This window comes from Agelaius tricolor, unplaced genomic scaffold, assembly GCF_023055355.1.
Source record: "Agelaius tricolor isolate 1412-34295 unplaced genomic scaffold, bAgeTri1.0.p SCAF_22, whole genome shotgun sequence".
Taxonomy (NCBI): domain Eukaryota; kingdom Metazoa; phylum Chordata; class Aves; order Passeriformes; family Icteridae; genus Agelaius; species Agelaius tricolor.
In genome coordinates this window covers 5,106,882-5,123,992 of record NW_027269282.1, presented here as the reverse complement: position 1 = coordinate 5,123,992, position 17,111 = coordinate 5,106,882, and the positions used below count along the sequence as shown (strand labels likewise).

At 39.8% G+C, this 17,111-nt stretch overlaps 1 long non-coding RNA gene across 12 annotated transcripts in view; it reads right to left on the bottom strand.

Moving 5' to 3' along the window:
* Positions 1–4,470: 4,470 nt before the first annotated feature.
* Positions 4,471–17,111, bottom strand: part of LOC139599106 (uncharacterized) — a 97,016-nt gene continuing 84,375 nt past the window's right edge. For 6 of the 12 annotated variants that reach the window (XR_011682166.1, XR_011682159.1, XR_011682165.1 and 3 more), the window contains 4 exons: positions 13,327–13,410; positions 7,724–8,243; positions 6,074–6,126; positions 4,471–4,887 (listed from right to left, as the gene is read on the bottom strand). This is a non-coding gene — a long non-coding RNA (uncharacterized lncRNA). Of the gene's footprint in view, positions 4,888–6,073; positions 6,127–6,220; positions 8,244–13,326; positions 13,411–17,111 lie in introns of all 12 variants that reach the window. The other 6 variants (XR_011682164.1, XR_011682169.1, XR_011682161.1 and 3 more) reach the window with 4 other exon arrangements.

The window sequence follows — 17,111 nt, the reverse complement described above, 5'->3', positions numbered from 1 at the left end:
AGGTTATCTGTAGTTTCAGCAGTTATGTCCTAGACCCAATTAAATGGGAATATAAATAACAAAAGCTGTTGTTTGAGGAGCTATGATAGAAGTCAGAAAGTTCAAGAACCAGGAATTGTTCTCAAACCAGACACAATTTCCTTCTAGTATGTGTGTAAATGTGTGTGTGTATATATATGTATATATAAATTTGGCAAAATTCTGTATTTCACTACAGATAGAAAGTTCTTCCTGAAAAGGCAGACCAGCTCTTGTCTGTCCCCAGCAGAAGCTGATTGTGTTGGCACTCTTACAGGAGCCTTGGCGAAGTGCAGAGGGCAGCTGGAGTTGAGAGCCAAGTTAGAAGTGTTTAACTCCATGAGCTCACAATTGTCAAGTGGTGATAAAAACACTGCTTAGTGCTGAGAGCTGTGCAGCTCAGCAGGAAGCTGTGAGGTGTCAGACTTGGGACTGTGCAGAAGGAAGAGCAATTTTTCTTAAGCTTAAAGCATCCTAGGGACATGAAAAGTTTTTGTTTGTGAGTGTATCTCTACATCTGTTGTTTTGCTTGTGTGTGTGCCACTTCAGAGCCCAGGAGAAGTGCTGATTTGACAGCCACAATGCCAGAACACTCTGATTACCTGCTGAACATGCCCAGAGCTGACAGCAACAGGACAAGTTTCAATGTGCCTGGAAGGGCCATTCTCTAGCTCAGTCTCTCTGCCCAACAGGAGCCAGACTTTCACAGGCTCTTTGCTCCCTTTCAGGCTCTCAACAGCTTTGCATCCAATGTGCCAAAAGCTTCTGAGAATGTGGCTACTGACTCTGGCAAACTGAAACCTGCCCATGACATCTGGGAGTCCTGCTATTGGATATCTTACTGACATGGTCAACTAATGCCAGTCTTGGTTTGTGGTTTCACTGGTGTGAGCATTTGCTCACTAAAAGCAAAATTGAGAGGTGTGTTTAATTAAAGCTACAGTGCAGCCAAAGTAGCCTCCTGAGTGGTTGTGTTAAGGCAGAGATGACTGAAAACTGGATCTCAACAGCTCTTGTCAGAAGAATATCAATTTCAATTTCCTTTTCATTATCCAGTTTCAACTGGAAGGCAAAAAGCTGCTGCTCTTTCATAGACAGTGTGCACTGGATACCTTTTCATAGACAATATTAATTCCATCATACACTACCCCTACTCCCAAGAGATTTCTAGGCTCTATTTCCATTTCTTGTTAGTAGAAAAGGACTAAACCAGTGAAAAACCAAGCACATTGTGGAAAACATTTCTGGAACTTTTGCTTCTTGTAGATTGTGTCAGTAACTGGTAAAATGTCTTTAACACTTGTTTATAAGAGAAAGCAAGACTTTTCACAGAACTATGAAGGGAGGTCAAATCTGATAAATGCATGGGTTTCCTCTTTGTGGGTGTGAAAAGCAAAGCTTATTGCATCTGCTAATGCAGATTCATTCTCTGAAGTCAGTTGTACATTTTTTTTTCATTAGATCAATTTTGGATTTGCTTTTTTTACAAACTCTAATCACAGACTGTAAACTCTACCTCCTAAGAAAATACCAATAGTTTTATTTAAACAACTTGAAAAATGTCTGATCCTGAAGAATTACATGTTCCCAAAGCTGCACAGAGGAGGCTGTAAGAGGGCTGACCCTAAATCTTGAAGAACCAACTTGCCTCGGTGCTTATGAGCATCCAAGAAAAGCCCTGCTGGCAGAAATATATTTGAATTTAAAAGATTAATTCATATTTCCTGGGTATTATTTTACTTTCCTAGCCTGCATTTGTTATGGGACAGAGACAGAACCTTGTTATCTTGATGATATAATCACTGCCAGGTTGTGGCATTACAGTGAGCAATGGACGTGAAGTATATGAAGAAGGGTCAGACAAATCCAGACAGATTGCACTCTAACCCATTTTGCAGAATAGGATCTCATGAAAGTAAAAATTAAGATGAAAATGATACATAAGTGGCTGAGCTTGTGCATTATAAAAAGTTCTTCCTTTAAAAAGGCAGTTAATAATTACTTTTGTATATAGTCCATGAAAACACAAATTTTACAAATTATGCAATTAAAATATTTGTAAGGAGAATCACAAATAACAATGAACATAAATTTTCATAGGCTACATTCTTAGTTAGAAGGCTGCAGGTTTTTGACTCCCCACAGTCTTGTGATGATCTGCTGAGTTCCTCAGGGTGGTGGAAAGAACTGAATTGTCCTGACAGAAGCCTTCTGTGGCATGAAGGCTGGACCAGAAAAGTCACAGGAAAACTTGCTTTGGTACAAAAATGTGTAAAGCAAGCGTCTTGCAGAACATGGAGCTGGATTTTGCTATGTTCTGTCTGATAGAATCCTTTCTTAATACAATGTACTTGTGCCTGGTAATTGTTGGTCCAGAGATTTATGGGTTGCCATTTTCCTATTTGGAGAGAAGTGACTTGGATTTATTATTTGATAAATCTGGCAGCTACTTGTGGATATGAAAGGGACTTTTCAGATGTGGAGATATTTCAACAATATTTACTTTTCTCCTCTATAGTTAAATGTCACTAGTTTCAGCAGGAGAAACAAATGTTATTTTTGGCATGGCTTAGGTGACTTAATATTTTCCAAATTACTCATGGGAATTTGCAATGTGCTGGGGGTAAGGGAAGCCACTCACCCTGCAGTCACTCCAGCTGGCTCATCCTTACCACCCATGTCACACTGTCTGCCAGGCTTCTGGCACTCAGAATTCAGCACAGATTTTCCATGGAAAGGTTATCCTGGCAGGCAGTTTGTTGTCAAGACTAATAGCACCTGCTGACCTTGCAGGAGTGCTGTACAGGTAATTGCATTAAGATAGCCAGATATGCAAAGGAAAGGGAATTTTTTTCTCTTGAAGTTCAACCCAAGCTGATGGCTGCAATACCCATTCCCTCTCATACTGAATCTTGCTGCTCGGTCTCCAGTAGTATCAGCAGTTCAAAAGTAACTCAGCTGTGGCTTCCCAAGCTGCAACCATGCCAGCATAGCCTTTCCCCACCTATTAAACTTTATTTCTGAGATTCAGGGCAGTACAAGGAGACCACAAAAGTTTGGATGGAAATCCAGCTCCTGATTCCTCTCATTCTGAGTGATGTCTTCCTTTGAAACAAACAGGAGAGAGACATCATTTATTGACATACACAGCCTACAAATTTAATTCTTGGAGTCACATGTTCAAAGAGTCTCATGGAATTCCAAATATGATCCAAAAGCTTCTAAACACAATTTAGTTCTTCTAAGAGTACTCGTATATGAATGATTCAAACCACAGCTCAGGCTGAAAATTCAGACATGAAAATAAAGCTCAGTCATAGTGACAGATGTTTTAGAAAATACTTGAGCTAGGTTCTTCAGCATTTTCATATTGCATTTGTTCAGAAAAGCCTCCAAGAAATACTTCCAGTATTACAAGAAGGGGGAAAAAATAGGAACACTTGACAGAGAATTATAATGATACATTATATGTCATTAATGTTAATTTACTCAGCTGCTGTGAGTGTGCATGCATGAACAGCAAATGTTAACTTTGTTCTGAAGGAAATCAATGGCAATGAAGTTGTCAGCAGCCACATGGAAGTCCATCTCTGTCTACCTTGGAGACAGAAGAGCAGAGGAACAGAAAAAGTGTTATCTGCTGTTTAAATACATTTTCTGTCTCTGATGACAGCTGTGACTCTTAATTAATAATATATTCCTTAGAAATTTCTGTAAAGGCTTGTCTGGGAGGTATGTTTGTGGAATTTGCAACATTTCTGGGCTCAGCAGGTTCTTACAACCCTGAGAAGTCCTATTAACTTAACTGTATTGTGAATTACTGGCCAGAAATTATGGTTGCTGAATTAGTAGCAGTATTACTATTGCTGTTATTTTTATAATTAATATAATTTCATAGAACTATGAAAAATATCTCTGGTTTCCTTATTCACTTCATACCACTCCAATTTTTTTCTGAAAGAAGCCTTGTCTGTATAACTGATAAATAGAGAAAAAAGGCTGATTATCTCCTATACATCTAATGACAGCATTTTACAGTAGAAAAGAGAAGAAATCTGAAGAAATCTTCTCAGTAAAATTATTTTTATTGTTACAGAATGGTGCCAATTCCATTCTCTCAAAGATGAGTATTGGACTGGCCCATAAATGTGATGCATGCCCAAACCACAAACGCACCATGTACTCAGAAATTACCATCCCACAGTAATTGTGGATGTTTCTCAAAATTGCACTTCCATCTTGGAGATAGCCTCCAGAGTATATCAAATATACACCATCAGCCTTTTTTATGCCTTTTATGATGACTTCCAAGAGTAATTGGTGCTCATTAACATTAAATTTGCTATAAAAATGTACTTAGAGTGCATCATGAACTGGTAGGAGAGTTTGCTGAGTTTTTATTCTTTTATGGTTCCTACATGGCATGAAAAGATAGTGGAAGAGAAAATAATAGAAGGGTCAAGAGGCCTGAGTATTGTTTTATTTCATAAGCTTGCAGAGCACATCCAAAGAGAGAGCTATTGATGGCAGCAGTATGGAATTAAAAAGAAAAAAAAGCAAAAACTTTTTATGACTCCTTGCACTGTCTCAGGCAAGAAGCCATAAATCAGAAGCAAGGTCATAGCAGTAGATCACAAAACAGGTGACCCCAACACAGGCTGGATTGAATTCTGGTGTGGCCAGGGGAAACTTTTGATACTCCTGCTTGCTTTTCCTCAGTGTGGAGCAAAGTACTCAGGGAATCAGTGGCAGAGAGGGAGAACACACAACAGAGAGCAGCACCCCTGTACCCCTTGGAGGTACAGTTTCTCCCTCTTTCTCTCTCCTGTCTTGTTTCCTTGCTTCTGGCTGGTTCATGATCATCCACTACTGACAGAAAAAAAAAAGGAAGGCAAAGGTCTGGTGAGGATGAGTCTCTTATGCTTTGCTTATTTCTCTTTTCTCTTTCTTCCTTACTTTCCTTATATATTTTCTTCTTTCTCCCTTCTCCCCCCTTCTTTTGTTTCAAATCAAAGGATAAAATCATAACAAATTGCAACTGCATTTGGCCAAACTGGACCTAACATCTACATAACACCCACCATTTCTCAGTTGTACTTCATCTGAGTCCCCCAGTACCACCTGAGACCTCTGATCTTTATTTGAGGTCTCTTTATAGCTTCTGAACTGCATAGTTTCCTAACTCTCACCAGAAAAACATGCTACCCCCTCCTTTCCCTTTTGCAGTAAGTTAACATGACCTGAGTTATTCTTTCTCCTTCCTAATGCAGTTTTTATGGGGTACTACTATTATTTTGCTTTCATAGTGTTAATTAATGTCATGTATTTTGTAAAGAGTTCTAAGTCTCCTTAACCTGTCTAGCTTGTGTGCAACTTATTATTGATTCAAGCCCTTTGTTTGACCTTGAGAAAATACTGAACAATTAGTGAGGGGAGTATGGCCTTTCTAAAAGCCATTTGCTTCAAAGGCCTTAAAGGGTCTTATTTGCTTTTCTGCATTTCTCAATCTGTACCTGCTAAGGAGAAAAAAAAAAGTGTATTAAAATTACATATTCCAATTTTTACCACTGAGAAGAAATATAGTGTTGTCATAGGACAAAAAAGAGGTGGAACTCTGCACAGGCTACCCAGCAGCAGTCTGTGGGAGAGACATCAGGGGAGCTCCACCTGATGGCAAACAGCGCTCCCCCAAACTCCTCAGGGAGGGTCATGCAGAGTCATAGAGCAGAGCTGTCCTGGCTCCTTGACTTCTGCTTGGGTCCCCACCAGTGAGAAGCACAAAGTTCACACTGGGCTTGGTTTTATGTCTAGGACTTTGTTTATATCTTACAGGTCATGTTTATTTAAACAAATTCCTCTATTTCCCTAGTGAGTGACATCTTCCCCAAGGACACTGCATGGATGCAGTTGTCTGTAAAAGTGACAAAATACATCTACCAAATTATGTTGGTACCATCCTGAGCCCATAAAAGTGTCATTCCCTGATGTGGCCGTGTCTGAGCTGTTTTCATATCTGTAACAAATTTCTAGATGTAGAACAGGTAGAATTTCATACCATCTTTCCATAATGCCCAATGCTCAGCAAATGGCCTTATGCATCTTGGCAGGCTGCAGAGAGAAAATACAGTTGATTTAAACCGTAGTGAAATCCATTTATTTTATCTTGTTTTACTCTTCTCCAAGCCATAATAGAAGTGTTCACCTTACTCAATAAAACCCATGGGTGCCTGGAAAATAATGAACAAACAAATAAAAAAAAATGACACAAAAAGCAACAGACTGAAAGTAGATGCTCATCTGCTAGTTGGCATTCCAGGCCAAACGTTGGTTAATTCAGGCTCAGATCTTTCTGCCTTATACTGGTGTAATCAGCCCAGCCTAAAACATCCTTAGCATTAAGTGAAATTATTTTGTTTGACTTTTTGGTGATAGCACTTGTGCAGCCAGCCACATCTGAGAAACTGGTGAGGAAGTTTTCCCCTGGTGCCTGGAAGTTGTTCAGGACAGGTTTCTCCCTGGGTCTCCAGGAGTGTCTGTGCATCCTTCACTGTGCTCAGAGTTCCACAAAGCCTTGCTGAAAAGGGTTTTAACTTTTTAAATTCATTGTTTGACTTTGTGGTGGAGGGGTCAGGACCTTCACACTTTAGGCTGAGGTGTGAGGGGGTTTGACAGCGTTGCTTCCCTGCTGCAATGTTTTATCTGCCCTAAACCAAAACTCTGCCTCGAGAGCAAAGATAGGCTTCCCACATGCTGATGTCTCAGCTGAGACTGTACATTTCTGGTGGCAGGGATGCCATGCAAGAGCCCAGCCAGCCTGGAGTGCCTTAGCAGCTGGCATGGCAGTGTGGAATGGCTCCCACCCAGGAGAGAGGAACAGAGGGAGACTGGGCTGCTGGTAAGGCACACAAAGAGATGAAGGGTAAGATGAGAGAATCTGCATGAAAGAGGCTACAATATGAGAGAAAAATGATGCTGTCACAATAAATTGTTATCCCTGGGTATCTGAGTTAACACATCATTGGAACAAATGATACAGTTCATTCATAGAGCTCCTGCCCAGCCCTTTGCAGACACACAAGAAACATTGCAACTTTTATCTTCAGCTCCCACTGAGAGGCTCATCTTCACCATGGTTACTCTCTAGCCAATTTTGTTGGTTTTTTTAAGAAAAGAGAGAGTAAATAATGGGGTTTCAAAAAAGTTGTATCAGCACAGCATTGTAGGTTCCTCAACAGCCCTGCCTTGCTTGCACATGTCAGTGGACAGCAGAGAGCAGAGTTTTTCCTGATAGATGAGAAATCAGGTAAATGCCTGCACTAGATGTCAGAGTACAATTCCTCATGACTGCCTAGAATGTCAATAAAAATTTTCACATCCATCCCCCGGGATACAGAGCAATGCAATCATGAATTATTGATATTCAGCCTGCTACAATACTCTGGCTCAGTATCAGCCTTTGAAATAGGTTAAATAAAATAACCACATTTCAAAAGCAGTCAGGCCAGGGAATTTTTTTTTTTTTTTTCTTGTTGTGGTGTTGTCATTGGTTTTTGATAAAGCAGGTGGGGCACATGGTAAAAGCCAGTGCATATCATGCTTACACCTACAACTCTGTGTGCTTCAGATTTTAATTTGCTTTGATGATCAAAGAGTATAATAAATTAGTGCTCTTAAGAAATGGATCCATTTGATAATACACACTTACATGCATACTTAACATGGAATCAACAATGCCCTCACCACTTTCCTGTGCTGTGGCTCTGTCAAAAAGAAAAAATAAAGGACACATTTGTGGTGATGGTTGAGTTGTTGTTCAGAAAGATGAATCCATGGTAAAAGAGGCAGAGAGAGCTATTTCTGAAAATAGGAAAACAGAGGCTCTGTCTTGGCAATCTGTAAAAGTTTGGCTTGTTTGGTTGAGCAAATGGAGATGGGGGACAGTTACGTGGTTGTGAGAGATTGAAGAGAATACCAAGGACAGGAGCTGCTAAAGTTTAGAAAAACTACAGTGCAAGATGAGTGTGTGGGAAGTGATGAGTGGGAGGAATAAGTTGTCCATGAATGTATATTGGAAGTTAATAAACTGTGTTCCATTGACCAAAGATGTGTTTTTCTGGAGAAACCTTCCAAGTAGGTCGCACAACTGTTCTTCATGCTTGAATTTTGGACTGAGATCCCATGGAATGGTTTCTTGGCATTAGAAGTAGACTGGATTCTTGACAATTCTAGGTAGATGAAAAAAAATAAAGTTATAAATTATCAACAGTCTAGATATTAAGCTGTTTTAATGAACCAAGCATTATGCTGCAGTCATTTCAGAATTTGTGATCCAAGCCCACTGTGTTTTGACCTTTGTGCCAAGGCACCATGTAAAAGGCACATAAACTTGGGTGTAGACACTTATGTTTGTTGAGGAGATGCTGGGCTTGTATTAGACAAGTATGAAGGAAAGCAGTGGTATCTGCAGCTTTTTGGCTAGACTCTTAGATGTGGTGGAAAGTTTGATTGTAGTCAGTGGTGTTTTGATTTGGAAAACTGGTTGGAAAATTACTTTTTTCTTCTGAAAAATATTCTATAATCAGTTTCTGTGATAGTTTTGCATATTTCTTTGTCTTTTTCCTTCTAACTTCCCATAAAAAGCAAGAACCAAGCAGGTAACATTTGAAATTTAAAATTAAACCAAACCACATTCCATTGAGCAGAGATTTTATTAATTTTTATGAAAATGCCTATGGTATTTAAAGTCAAATTTTAATGAAAGGGCAGGTTCAAAGGATGTTTTTTATCCCTTCCAATCAAGTCATATTTGGGAGAAAGTTGTTGCCAAAGGTTGGCAGTCTGTATTCTGTGAGTTTTCATTATTTAATGTATAGTGTCAGAGGGACATCTGACCAGTTTAAAACACACAGATGCACTGTGCCTGTGCTGAAATACATGAAAAAGTGAAAATACAGACTACACTCTGATTCTGCTCCATTCATTCATCATTTTACTTATAAGCTACAGCACCTGGAATTGCTTTTAAACAAAATACTGTGCTTATTCCTTTCCTTGAATCAATTGATTACAAAAGCTTCCTCACTTTTCCTGTCTTTTTTTTTCTTTTCTGCCTCTGTCCAAATAATTTTTTCTTGAAATTAACAGTCGGACGCATTTCTTGCCTCCTAAGAGTCAGATATGCCAAACAATGGATTGCCACGAGGGCACCTAACACAGGAGAGGGTATTCTGACAGCGCCCTTCATTTGCAGAGTGCAAACCCTTTTGGGATTGTTTGGTACAGTGTTTTTTTAAGAATAGTTTAGGATTCAAGCAATAATTGAATATGAAGCCATCCTGAATTCCCTGAATGCACCAAAGGACAAGGTTCAGGGAAATCTGAGATAGTACGGGGGAACAAAGATGAACAATTGCAAGGACAGAGGAATTATCTTTCCTGCTCACTGCTTTACTAAGCAAATCTTTTTAAACTTTTCTTGAATGAATGAAACCACAGGGTCACTTGACTTGTGATTATAAGGATGATTTATGAAAAGTGTTGTGGTAGATGAGTGTTTTGTGTGAATCATTGCAGTCTTTTTAGGAAAGGAAATGGGTCACAGAAAAGGATATTTCTGAAATATGCTTGTTTTCCTTTTCTTTCCATGGAACCAGGAAGGGTCTTAGACACAGCTGGACCTTTGTGCTGCTGTAGAAAATTGGAAAATATATTACCTATCAATTGGGTGTTTTAATTCATTCCTGCCTCTGCTTCAGCCATCACTGAGAATTCAATTGATAGCCAAAAGGCAGAAGTTCTTCAGCTGACTTTCAGGAGTGAACTTTATACAATTAATAATTTTTTTTCCTCCTTAGCTGCTCTATGACACTGCTGCATACCTATTTACATGAAGAAAACTTTGGGTGTCTATAAAAGGAACTCTAGTCTTGCATCTAGGAATAATTTAATCTGAGGTACTGGGGTAATGTTTTTGGAAACAGTGTCAAATATTATGGGATATTTACTTGTGGAAAGAAAGCCAGGAAAGAGGTCAAATGGTACTTTGTCAGGGCAGCCTGACTGTTCCAGAAATAGGTGAGCAAGTATCCTGTATTATAAATGCATAACTGTGCTCTTTGGAAAGAAAAAATAAAAAAATCCAAGAAAGGTTATTTAATCATACCTTCCATTTTTGATAAAAGTCCTACACTGTCTGGCTCTAATACACAAATTATTTAGCATCAAATCCCTTGGGAATTTATCCAACAATATTCTCTGAGTAAAACAGCTGGTTTTGACAACTGGGTTTGAAAAGTGTCAGCAAAACCCAGACAGGTGTCTTGATACAATCTCATTTTAATGAATCCAACCCAAAGAGCTTGGCCCTTTTGTATCATATAAATTTCCTATCTAATGCCAGAAAATGCATATTTCTGTGCTTTCAAATTAACAAAGACAGTTTTTACCTTATTTTTGATTTGGAGACAATAACTACAACATTAAAAATCAAGTGGTGACTTTCTGCAGGATAGGGCTGGTGAGAGGAAATATCTCTGATTTTAGCCACTGCCTTTGTCCTCACCATAAAGCTGCTGATTCTCCTATCCCAGTGCCCAAGTTCTGCCAGAAAAGTTGCCATCAGCAGAAGCATGTAGCTATCAGCAGCAGCAAACTTCTGTCACTGTTACTGCAGTCAAGCACAAAACCATCTGATCACCTGTCTTTGTGCCATTTGTTATCTCTGGGCGGCTCACTGCAGCGTATTGACACAGTCACCATTTGTACAAATCACACGTGTGAGTAAAGCATCCTGTAGATCACTTTGCAAAAGTGATGAGGTACCAGAATTAGCTCGAGGCAGCAGAAAAATCAGGCAACAGTTCTGCCTGTGCTGGCAGATCCAGCTGCTTCAGACAGAGGAGGGAAACAGAAAGAGGCAATGATCTCTCCCAGGACAGAGACACCTCTCTGGCCTCCCTTCCTCTCCCACACCTGACCTCCACCAAAACCCTTGTGGCTCCTCCCAGGTTTTCTCAAGTCTCTGAAATGCCTAGAGCTTGCTTTGAGGGCTCATTTGACAGATAATTATGTAAGAATAAAGTGAGCATCTATTCTTAAGCTAAAGTGGACTTGTAAATGCATCTTTGCCCTTGCCAAGTGTTTCCTCCTGGGATTGATTATATTAAAGCAATGAATTATTTCTACTTCTTTTTAGGTAACACTTTAGAATGAATTTGATGTCTCTTTCTTGCATCAGTAACAGTCATTAAATTGGACAGTACCTTTTAGTTGTTGAATAGTCTGCTTTCAGCTCAGTCATGTTTTAGGACATCTGCCAGGAGCATTCACAGACAAAGTTAAGCAGGTGCTTAAGTGCTTTTCCTGATGAGAACCTGTGATTAGACTTTCATAGCACTGATGCATTAGGATCCTAACACATCATTGGAGAGAAATACTTAATAGAACAATTGTTTTTTAGATAAGATTCCTTGCCATTCATAATTACTTTTTCCCATATTTTAAATCTGTGTCAACTAAGCTTTGTTAGCTCTTGTTTTCTCTATCTGCCTCCCTCACCATCAGGGGAAGTGAAGAAATAAAAATTAGAGGCTGAATCTGAAGATATTAGGTATAGTCTAGACAACTCTGAATTTGATGGAAAATGTCTCTTCAAGGATGATTATATTGGGCTGTACTATATAAATTATCTGTGATGGTCTGGGTAATTAACCAACTTTCACATGGAACTCCATTCCATTTCTTAAGTACTGTTGTAAAATAATTAAAACAGTACCACCATTACATATCTTCATTAAGATGATTGAGATGAGCAACTATTATGGTCATAACAGAGTAAAAGATTTCCTGTCTAAAAATAAAATTCTTTATAAGACAGGCCCTGGGTGCTTGCAGTTTTGACTTCCTTGCCTTCAGTCCTTAGGCACTGATTAGCCAAGATTCTCTTTTTCTATGAAGTCACTTAACTCAGTGTCAGTTTTGTGTAAACAGAACATGACTTTCATTAATCCTGCAGTAACAGCTACTGTGCTACCCTGGGTTCTTCAGAAACACACAAACATTTGACAAAAGACTGACTATGACAATTAAAACAGCATCCTTCACTGAAAGGGAAATGGCTGCAAAAAGCTGTTTCTCTGTAGTGTTGATATCAATCAGGCACAGCTGAATGTGAGCTAATAAACATGTCACTTTCTTTATGCTGCCTGCATGGAGGAACAATAACAGCTGAGAAGCAGGAATGGAACACCTGGAGCAGATGATTGTGTGCTGCTTTCTGGTCTCTCTGGCTCTACTTTGAAGCTTGGTACAATAATAAGGAATAATTCAGTGAATGTACAGTCTAGGGGAAAGGAGGATTAGCAGGACAGGTTATTTTTCCTTCTTCCAAGTCCATCTGTTAAATCTTCATATTTTGAACTGCACTGAAACATCCCAAGAACCAGAGAAGCAGCAGAAAGATGCAATCAGAATTGTGACTTGTCTTACCCTTTGTGTCCTACAATCAAAGACTTCTGTAGGAAAAGAACTCTAAGATCAAATCCAGCCTTTAACCCACCACTGCTGTGTTCACCACTAAACCATGTCCCCAAACAGGCCACATCCATGCATTTTCTGAAAACTTCCAGAGAAGAGGATTTCATTTCAATCCCGTCACTTTCCTGGGCAGTCCATTCCAATGCCTTGGGAGGGAGCTTGAGAGAAGGTAGGGCAGTACAAGGCTGAGATACCATGGCACACCTGCAGTGAGTGACATGATACAGGGCCAGCACAGGGACTGGCACACAATCAGCAGCAGCTCAAGATCCAAAAGTGTGAAGAAATAAGGGAGCAGACGCTGCTGGAGTTGGCAGGGCACTCACTTCAGGGCAGTATCCATGGCAATACCCCCACACACAGGGCAAGGCCATGAAACCTTGATGGCTTCCCATCACTCAGGCTTTATCTCCCATTCCTCCAGCCAGCTTTACTGCACCTCTGAGTCCCAGCAGCCCACAGAGAGGTGTAGTTTTTTTCAAGTTCTCCCAATGCAGACTCAATTGTACCCTTCTGACTTGTTCCTGGAGAGGGGGAAGGACCCCAAATATTCCACACCCCCATCATACTCACACTTCTTACTTCTTCCCTGACAAAAAATGCCCAAGGACTTTTCAGTCAAGTAAGTGTTTACTTCCTACCTATCTCTAGCTTTTCTCTGATGGACATCAATGGTGTGATATGTAATATACACCTTGGTCTGTCAGGCTGAAACCTGTATGACTCTAAAAACCCTGGAAATATTTTTTTTAAATAAGCTGGTAGAAACGTTACCTTCATTGCAGTAATTGAGATGATAATGAGATTGTGACAAATTGATCATCTCTCTAGTAGGTGAGGCAATCATAGATGAGAAAACTAGGAAAAAAGAAAAAAAAAAAGCCAAAAAGTGCAACAAAAAAGCAGATTCACCAGCCTTTCATGAGAGCAAATAGCAAGGTATTTGGCATGCTGATTGACTCTCTATCAATCTGTTTTCTGTGTGCCTTCCAAATTACTACAAATATTTGCCTCCTGCTAACAGGCAAACAGCAGGTCAATGCTGAAAAACAGATTATGTTTGGTTTGAAGTCAAAATTGAATATCTTTTTTTTTCTGGATGCAAAAACTAGCAAAAGGGTAACAGAGGTCAAACAGCAATTACCACAGTACTTTTGGCAGCTGAGATTGGAGGAAAGGTGTGGGGGAGCTAGTTGATACTGATGCAAAGCTGGGTTGGTTCTGAATGCTAACACAATAAATAAGCACACCTTGATGTTGAGGAAATTTGAGTTATGCCAGACAGGCAGTTTCTGCCTGAAGAGCAGCTCAACACAGTCTGTCCAGCTATCTCATTTATAAGCTCAATGGGAGGAAGGAGCAGTGGTACAGTGGTTTGTTGAAAAATAAAAAATGAGAAGAGCTTCACTCACATGGGGAAGAGGCCTTCCAGCTCCTTCTCTCTCTCCCTCCTTCCTTGAGCATATTCATATTTTATCATTTCACTTTTACTGGGTGACCTGGCTCATATGTTTTTGACACACTAGATATGAAACTTTCCTCAGTGCAAGGGGAACAGTTTTAGAGGAGTTTGCTGAGGCCAGGAGAGGAGCTTTAGTCTGTGATGGGGGAGGTATGACAGGGGTGAACAAAAACAGTGTGAATAATTCATGCAGCACATTCAGATGCCATGTGGATCCTGAACCAGCCTGAACACACTATTTGCTTTGCATTCATAATGTTTCATTAGCTGCTGTAGAGATGAACAAGGCAAAGTCATTAAATTTAGTGTAATTTTGTTGTAGTACCACTTGTTGGTTGTATTACTGTGCAAAGACAGTGACTATAAAGGACTTTGGTTTCTTCCCTGAGAGTTTTGTCTCAAAATCACTCCTGACCTGGAGAGCAACTTCAGCCTCCCATCCCACAGCTCATAAAATGTGAAAAAGCCAACTGAGATTTCAGTGCAGGTAAGTGCGTGAATTCCTACAGGAGAGAGCTCAAGAAAAAGAAATCTTTCCAGTAAATGTTGAATAATGCTCTCTCAGTGCATGCCACAACAGTTGTTCCATTCTTTAGTCGAGTTAGAGAGTTCTACTCACCATAACTGATGCCTGAAAAAGGAGTTTTTACTGAACAATGCAATTCAGCCAAGTCCAAGCCAGGACCCCACTGTGCAAGTGTACCTAGCCTGGCCATGAGGATTTGAACATTCTCAGGCCCTCGTGGTTCCTGCTACTCAAAATGAAAATTTTGAAGGCAGATTTTGGATTTAAAAAATTCAGTTGAATTCTGGACAAAAATCTCCCCCCACAGGATTGACTCACTCATCCTAGCTGAGACTACTTTGAATGGTGAAAAATTTAATCTGGAGTGTTTTGTGACCTTTGCAAGGAATATATTTGTAAATAACTGTGGGGTTTTAGCATTCCTGCAGAGCTTACCCCACATCTGCTTAGCTGCTAGCAGATCTCTCAGGTTTTATGTGACTTTTAATATTCAGCTGACACAAGACCCTTATCACAGGATCCTTTAGTCCCTGTTCTGTCTCTCACTGTCTGTGAAATGAAAAGCATTGTTTAGTTTTGATTTAAAGAGATAAATCACACAGGTTTGCATGAGCTGTAGACAGGGGTGAAGGAATCTTCAAGAAATCAGGTGCACTTTTTGAAAAGGTTTTCTGATTTTCTGATGCTGACTGTACAGTAAAATGGACAGGTTAGGCTTACACATTTGCCAAAACAGATCCAGGGCTTTTTCTGCCCTGGGTTACACTTGGTTTTTAATTCCTTCCCATTGGCTGGAGTGCAGAGGAGATTGATAAGGTTCTTGCTATCTCTGAGGCAATGAACCTGGTAGTTTAGCCCCAGTCATAGAAAATTATAACTGCAGTCACAGAGGTTGTGAGTTCAGGCTCTGTGGATGATTCAGCCCAGAGCAGGTTGTCATGTGAGCCAACCTTGTAACCTGAGTGGGTTGTAAAAGGGACTGGAAGAGAGCCTGGTTATTTGCTCTGTGCACAGTGTGCCACTAAATAGGAAAGTTTCCTGAAATGTCATGCCAGTTCCTGTGACTATTTTAGATCAGCTGTGCAAAATTCATGGCAATTGTGTTCAAAAGATACAAACATAAATTAATCCATGTTTTTCAGGAGGAGAAGTTAACAATTTGTCCAGATCCATACTCAGCTCTGATTCAACACTAAATAGCATAGCTCAAAGGTAGACCAAGGGTTTGGAGGTCTCTGACCTGATTCAGACTTGTGGTTGTAAGAGAGGAATTTGCTGCCCTGAGCACAGAAAGGGCAAACAGTTGTACAGAGAGAAAGGAAGAATGGGTGAGACACACCCAAAGGAAAGGTCTGTTTTTCCTGTTAGGAAAAAAGAAAAATCAAACCAAAAGTCATGTTGAATTTAAAGCAATTTATCTGTTTTCATGTGCTTGAGTGGCTCACGTGCTGAAGCAAGAGGCAGTGAGATCTTTTGGAAAGAGAAGGTTTGTTTTCCCAATTTTGCATTTACAATCAGAATAGGATCTTAATGGAAACCATGCACCAGGAGTAACCATACTTTATTTACATTTAGAAATGAAAAGCAGTGATGCATGTCAAGTGCCCCTTCAAACAATGATGCTGTCCAAAATGTGGAGTTTTTGTTATGTATGGTAGAAGTTCACTGGAAGGATTTGTGTGGCATGTGAGAAGGAAAACAATGGGTGAATGGAAAAAATGCAGAACACAAACAGTGTAGAAATTTTATGGACGAAGTCTGTTGTCTGCTCTTCATTATCTGGGGCTTTTTCCGAGATTATTTGACTGTTTGAGCATTCTTAAATGTCTGAATTTTTATTTACTGTTATTGTCATGAGCACTGCTAAAGGAACAACTCCATTTCATCCCAGATAGCTTAGCTGATATTGGGTTTGTAGGTTTAAAATTTGATCAGGGACTGTGGACTCCATGAAAATTGCAGGAGGGCAGGAGGGGTCAAATACAATCATATACATATATATATATATATATATATATATATATATATATATAAATTCATGTATATGTATGTTTATACTGTTCTCAATGTCCTGTAATTCCATATCCACCTGGCTTCTGGCACCCCATGTGGGTAAAATAAATAAAACTAGTTTCAAAATCTGTTCTCTGAAAACACCTGTGATTATCCATACAGAAACAGATCTTAAATCTCTTGTCCATGGACAAATTGTTCAGCCATTCTCCTGAGGGATGTCTTCCTGCCTCGTGGATCTTCCCTATTGTTCCACATCTCTTGGAAAACTCTTTCTTTCTGGCTGTGTCTGGGATTGCTGTATCAGAGACTAAAAGCCACAGAAGTCTCCTTTCCCTTCCCAAAGTGGCAGGTTCTGCTTCCTTAGCACAGGTGGGCACTGTCTGCAGCAATGACTACAGAGAAAAACTGAACTGGCTCTTCCTCTAAACCATAGTGATGGTTTATCTAACACTACAGATCCAACAAAATCAGAAAATCTGAGATTGTGTTTCCCATAATTGAGCAATCCAGGGAAGTCTTCAAGTAACAGGAGTGGTTTAACAGAAAACCCCAGTT